Source organism: Lathyrus oleraceus, chromosome 2, assembly GCF_024323335.1.
Source record: "Lathyrus oleraceus cultivar Zhongwan6 chromosome 2, CAAS_Psat_ZW6_1.0, whole genome shotgun sequence".
Classification (NCBI taxonomy): Eukaryota; Viridiplantae; Streptophyta; class Magnoliopsida; order Fabales; family Fabaceae; genus Lathyrus; species Lathyrus oleraceus.
In genome coordinates this window covers 216,542,143-216,549,526 of record NC_066580.1, presented here as the reverse complement: position 1 = coordinate 216,549,526, position 7,384 = coordinate 216,542,143, and positions in this window count along the sequence as shown.

Sequence of the window (7,384 nt, the reverse complement as noted above, 5' to 3'; positions counted from 1 at the left end):
TTGATTAATTTGATTTATATCCGCTGCGATTTATGCAAATGTTTAATTGATTAAATAAAGAGCATGACAGTTATTTTGGAACATGGTGTGAATGATTGTGTGACACCCTTAACTGCATAATTACTCTGATATATGTTTATTATTTTAATTAAATAATTGGGGTATTTTAGAAGGGTGTTACAGCTGCCACAACCCTAATATGGTCTCCGTGGCGGTCGCCACCTTTTGTGGGATGGGCGCCACCATTTTATAGATTCGTGGCGGGCGCCACCACTGCCTTTAGGTCATGTGGCGAGCGCCACACATTCAAGTGGTGGGCACCACACGTCCATTTGGTGTGGTGAGCGTCATGCTTTCTATTTTTCTCCATTTTCTTCTCTTTTTCTTTCCTTTTTTCTATTTTCCACTTTGCTTGCCTATACATCTCTTATTCGATAAATACCTAAAATAAACATAAAATACTGCCTAATAATAAGTGTTAATTAAGTAAAAAGCAATGCATACAAAGCCAAATATACGATACGTTTCCGCGTTATCATGCACTAGTATTCTTTAAACCGAAAGGCATCACTCTATAACAGAATGTTCCCCAGGGTGTAATGAATGTGGTCTTCTCCATATCTTTGGGTGCCATCTTGATTTGACTATAATCGAAAAATGCGTCCATAAACGAAAAGACTTTGAATTTAGCTGTATTGTCTACCAACATATCAATGTGTGGCAGAGGGAAATCCACTTTTGGACTAACTTTGTTCAAATCTCTGTAATCAACACACATGCGTACTTTTCCATCCTTCTTAGGAACACGCACAATATTGGCCACCCACTGCGGATACTTAGCGGTAACAAGAAAACCAGCATCAATTTGCTTTTGTACTTCTTCTTTGATCTTCACTGCCATATCAGGATGAGTTCTTCTCAACTTTAGTTTGACCGGTGGGCATTCTGGCTTCAACGACAATCTATGCTCCACAATATTAGAATCTAGACGAGGCATGTCTTGATAGGACCAAGCAAACACATCTGAATACCCTCGAAGAAGATCAATCAACCCCTTCTTAGCCTCTAGACACAGTTGAGACTCAATCTTGACTTCCTTCACATTATCTTCAGAACCCAAGTTGACTAATTCAATCTGCTCTTCAAACGACTTAATGGCTTTTCCCTCATGCTCAAGTAAATGAGATAATTCATCAGATAGTTCTTCATCATGGTTCTTCCTTAGCCTCAAACACAGGGAAATCAAAGTTTGGAGAGTGAGTAGGATCATTGTATTCAATGGGTTTAAGAACCAACCTGCATAATGATTTGATATTTTGATTTTAGAGAAGTGAATTGTGACCAAATTTTATGCAGATGGACAATTATTATTTACTTATAGATGGTTTTTGTGATTACCATTTTTAGAAAAGTAAAAAGTAAAAATAAAACATCATAGATGTGGATGAATAAAATTGCATTTTATTGATGATAATTGAAATGCCTAACAATGTTCACTTCTCCCTTAGGCATAGGAGAAGGATTTTTCTTTAAAAAAAATGAACAACGAATTACTTATATTGGTGAACAATAACAGGAACATCAACATCAACTCAATTTTTGCAAGTCTGGTCATGCGTCACAAAGTTGACGCAAGGTTCATCTTCATCATCGTCAATCACAGCAGCTGAGTGTTGATCATTACCATGAATGAACCCTCCACTGCGGACACTTGGTTGCACATCTTCAGCTTTGATGTTGAGCGACCCTAGTTGAAATCACAATCCGGCCCTATTCTTGTTTTCAACAATTTCTACCATGCGACCCCACTGATCAGTGTTGCCAGTCTCAATAGCTTTCTGAGCATCCTTGAAAGAAGACATGGGTGCCCCAGTTTTCTTCACTTCCGCAATAGAAAAGGCTTGGAACAGAGTTCCAACCTCCTCCTCAGCTTCAACATAAGAAAAGGATGACAGATGGCTCACCAATAATGCCTTCTCTCTACAAACAACGACAAGCTTGTCATTCTTCACAAATTTAAGCTTCTAGTGCAGAGTAGATGTCACAGTTCCTGCTTCATGGATCCATGGCGGTTTTGCGAGAACCATCAAACGCTTTAACGATCACGCCACTGTACCTCATAGGGGCGCCTTGATAAGAGAGACTAGATAGATTTTATTTAGGAAGTGATACCATGAAATAGTATCACATTCTAGGACTCAATTTAATTAAATTATATTATTACTTACTTCAATTTATTTCATTTTATTAGATATTACGCGGTATTTTCTTTCTATTTATCTCAGGTGGTTTATTTGAAGCACAAGTGCAAAAAGGAAGAAAAGGAGGTGCAAAAAGGAATGAAAAGAAGCAAATATCAAAAGCCAAAGCCCAGCCCAAAAAGCACAGGCGCTGTGCCTGTGACGAGCGTCACAAAGGCTGTGACGAGCGTCACGCTTTACACACTTGTGTGACGAGCGTCACACATGGTCTGACGGACGTCACACCATTCCCCTATATTTTTGGCTTCAGAGACGTTGAGTCCTATTGGCACGCCTGACCATTCGTCACGTGAAGACCTTTGACGCGGAATACTTTTGGAAACCGTTACAGAAAGTGACCAGTATAAATATCAGCTTTGCAAACCCTGCAGAGGTTCCACGCTTCTTCGCCGCTTTCTCTTTTTCGCAAATTTTTCTCTTCCAGCAGTACAAGCACATATTTACAGCATTACTTTTACGATTTTTATATTGTTTCCTTTGCAATTTCTATTTTCTTTTTCAGCACTTAGTTAATTCTTTTTCGCACAGTAGTTTCTACACCGGAAATTATTGTGTACCTTTCACCGGATCTAACCTTACGTTAGAATCTAGTTTTTTTTATTTCTTCGCTTTTATTTTTCTGTTTGATTGAAGAGTTCAAGAACAAATCCAACCGGCCTGTGGTGGAGTGTTCAAGACTGCTATTTAATTTCTCAAGTTCTTTAATTATTGTTTGAATTTATATATGCCCTATTTTACTGTTTATTTATATTATTTGCCTGAGATGAATCTGTTTATGCATGATAATTATTTAAGTCTGTTTAAAATGTCTGGCTAAATTATTTAGGTATCGGTATGTAAAGTAAGCGGAATGAAGGAATCAAAACCAAATTGGTTTAATTAAGTTTAAAATTAAAATCACTCTTTTTACGGTCTCAATTTACAGGTTTAAGAACAAGGTTTTTGTACGAAAGTAAAAGACATAAAGAAGTTAAAAGCAATAGAACGAGAGTTTGAGTTTTTGACTGGACAGTGTAAATTGGACATTAATTCTAGATCAGGGCGAGAGCAATTTTTAGAGTTAATTAAATTCTAATCTTTTTCAAAAAGTATTTTTAAAGATTGAATGTGAGGACGAGAGTTAAGCATTTGAATTTAATTATATAACCTAAGTCAACAGAGCGAGAGTTTGAGATAAGGGTGTTTAGACGATTAGTGTTTTCTTAAAAAGAGTTTCTACGGATTCTATTGTTTTCAAAAAGTGGTTTTTGACTTAACTATAAGTGACAACTACGTTAATATAAAATCATAGTTTATTCAACAGAGCGAGAGTTTGAGATAAGACTTTTAATCAATAGTGTCAACTGAAAGGATTTATTTTAAAACCAAGAAACCAACAAAGAATTGATTCCCTAATTACGACGAACTACATACCGATATCCGCTTATTAAATATTTATTTTAGATCTTATTTTAGTTTTAGTTTTTCCCCCAAACAATCAAAGTATTACCTGCCTTAGCTTTACGAAGTAACCTTAGATAACGGTATATCGATTCATAAGTCCCAGTGGGATCGATATCTTTTAAAACTACGCGATAGAACTGTGCACTTGCAGTTTGTACCCCAAATTCGACTCATAAAGTCGCGATCAAGTTTTTGGCGCCGTTGCCGGGGACTTTTATTTAGTCGATATCGTAACTCTTCTGTTACGCTGTAGAGACTAAGGCTTTTCTTTTTCTTTTCTTTCTTTCGTTGATTTGTATGCCACATGTAACACCCTTCTAAAATACCCCAATGTTTAATAATAAATAACAACAATTAAATCATACATATCAGAGTAAACATACATCTCAAGGGTGTCACATAACAACTCCTTCACAAAAGTCAACGTAAAATCAGTCATGCTCAATTTTATTCAACATAAATCTTCTTTAACAATACGCAGCGGATAAATATTTCAACATCTGTAATTCATCAAACATCCCGTCCCGATGTTACATCTATCAGAGCATGACCCTCTAACCACACTAGACTTCAAGCACTAGCTTCTATTCGACTCACTGCCCGTTACCTGAAAAATATAGCTGTAAGGGTGAGTTCCTCAATCGATATAACAAATATTATAATTTATCATGTTATGTTAAGTAATTCTACACGTTAATCACCCTAATTATATCATGCATTAGGCAACGGCACAGTCAACTCAATTATCATATTCAAACACAACGTAAAGGCAACTCAATAACAACATAAAATGCAACTCAATGAGACTCGACTCTTCATGCATGTGGTACCATTTGGAGTAAAACTCCCAACTTAAAATCACTGCCAGTTTAGTGGGCATCAAGGCATAAGCCTTCAACTTTCAACTTAAAATTTTGCCAATCCAGGCCAACGTGGTGTGAGCAAAAGCCCCATAATTTTTGCCAATCCAGGCCAACGTGGTGTGAGCAAAAGCCCCGACTTAATGCATATGAATGTATATGTCATGTACGACTTGAAAGCTCAACAACATAATAACAACAGCCACATAACAGTTTTTCAACAGAACAACTCATAATCAACTTTGGCTCTTCAGCCTACAACTCAGTAATTCTCAACAAATCAACTTAGAATCAGCGTTGGCTCATCGGCCTACAACTTAATAATTTCAACAAGGCAACTAAAAAAAATCAACTTTTCAACATTATTGCATCAACATTTCACAACCATAAACCTAATAAATTCATTCCTCACAATTAACTATGATAGGCCAGCTACCACTTGCACTCACAACATAAAATCAACTATTTTCCATTCTGCAAAGACTCTGCTCAACTGGAGGGAGTCGGCGCAAAAGCCTTATGCGTCGACGCATACAGTCGACGCTTAGCTCACTGGTCGGCGCAAAACTACCATGCGTCGACGCATGCAGTCAGCGCATGCCTCACGGGTCAGCGCACGCCGACCCTATGGTCGACCGCTCGCGCGCAGACTCAGATTTTTCTGAGTTATTCCTAGGGTTCTACCAGCTTCTGCTTGTCCGGTTTTTCCGGCCGTTTCCTCATCTGAAACCACCTCTAGAAACACAATTTGTCTTGTAAATTGGTAACGCCGATTCAAGTTTTTGGTTGGGATTCTTACCCTAGTCTAACATTCAAGACTCACACAACTACCGATTCAATTTACAGATTTTTAACACCGTTTAACCAACATCAATTTCAGCATATACAGTTCCAATTAGGGTTAGACCAACGGCTTATCACTACCCATTACATGTTATTCTATAATACCCATTAAACGACGATAAACCCCCCTTACCTGAGATAATCCGGCAATTCTCGAAGCTTTAGCTTTTCCGTTCCTCAACCGTGCTTTTCGGCTCTTTGCCCTTTTTCCTCTTCTCTGCAGCTTCTCTGAGTTTCACGTGAAATTTCCTTGTTAAGAATGAAACCCTTTTCTTTATTCCCCCTTTATATATTTTCCAAATATTATTATTCCCAAAATATTAATAATAATAAAATCCAAAATTCCAATTATTTAATTAAATTAATCATTTAATTATTAATTTAAATTAAATAAGTGTCTTATTTCTCTTGGGGTGTTACAACTCTCCCCCACTAAAAGAGTTTTCGTCCTCGAAAACATACCTCAAGCAAATAACTCTGGATAGGACTCTTTCATCTGACTCTCCAGTTCCCAAGTCACATTGCCACCTGCTGGTCCTCCCCAAGCTACCTTCACCAAGGCAATCTCTTTACCCCGCAACTGCTTCAACTCTCGATCCTCAACCCTCATAGGTGATGTTTCAACAGTCAGGTTATCTCTCACCTGTACATCATCTACTTGGATCACATGCGACGGATCATGAATATACCTCCTCAACTGAGACACATGAAAAACCTCATGCAAATTCGCAAGCGACGGCGGTAAAGCGATACGATAGGCTACTTCTCCTATCCTCTCCAAAATCTGATAAGGACCAATAAATCGCGGTGTCAACTTCTTCGACTTCAAAGCTCGACCAACACCTGTTATCGGAGTAACACGAAGAAACACATGATCTCCCTCTTGAAACTCAAGTGATTTCCTCCTCTTATCATGATAACTCTTCTGACGACTCTGAGCAATTCTCATCTTCTCCTGAATCATCTTAATCTTTTCCCGTAGTTTGTTGAATAATCTCCGGTCCAATCACAGCACTCTCACCGGACTCATACCAACCTAACGGTGTCCGACATCTCCTACCATACAAAGCTTCAAACGGTGCCATACCAATACTCGAATGAAAACTATTGTTGTAGGTAAACTCAATCAAAGGCAAATAACAATCCCAAGCACCTCCCTTTTCCAAAACACAAGCTCTCAAAAGATCCTCTAATGACTGAATCGCCCTCTCAGTCTGACCATCAGTCTGCGGATGATATGCAGAACTCAATCTCAGCTTAGTTCCCAAAGCCTTCTGCAAACCTTCCCAGAACTTCGATGTAAATCTAGGATCTCTGTCCGAAACAATACTCGACGGAATACCATGCAGACTTACAATCTTCTCAATATACAGCTCAGCTAATTCCTCTAACGGATAGTCCATTCTGATCGGAATGAAATGAGCCGACTTTGTCAATCTGTCAACAATCACCCAAATAGCTTCAAAATTCTTACTTGTCCTCGGTAAACCAGAAACAAAATCCATACTGATACTATCCCATTTCCACTCTGGAATCGCCAACGGTTGCATTAGCCCAGACGGCTTCTGATGCTCAATCTTTGACTTCTGACACGTCAAACAAGAATAAACGAAACTCGCGATATCTCTTTTCATTCCCGGCCACCAAAATAACTTCTTCAAATCATGATACATCTTCGTAGCTCCAGGATGAATACTCAATCCACTACGATGTCCTTCTTCAAGAATGTTCTTCTTAAGTTCAGTAACATCCGGAACACACACCCGACTACCAAATTTCAAAATACCATTCTCATCAATTCTGAATTCGCCACCTTGACCTTGACTCACTAGAGTCAACTTATCAACCAAAAGCACATCAGATTTCTGACCCTCTCTGATCTCGTCCAGAATACCACTTGTTAACTTCAACATTCCCAATTTAACACTATTGTGAGTACTCTCACACACCAAGCTCAAGTCTCTAAACTGCTCAATT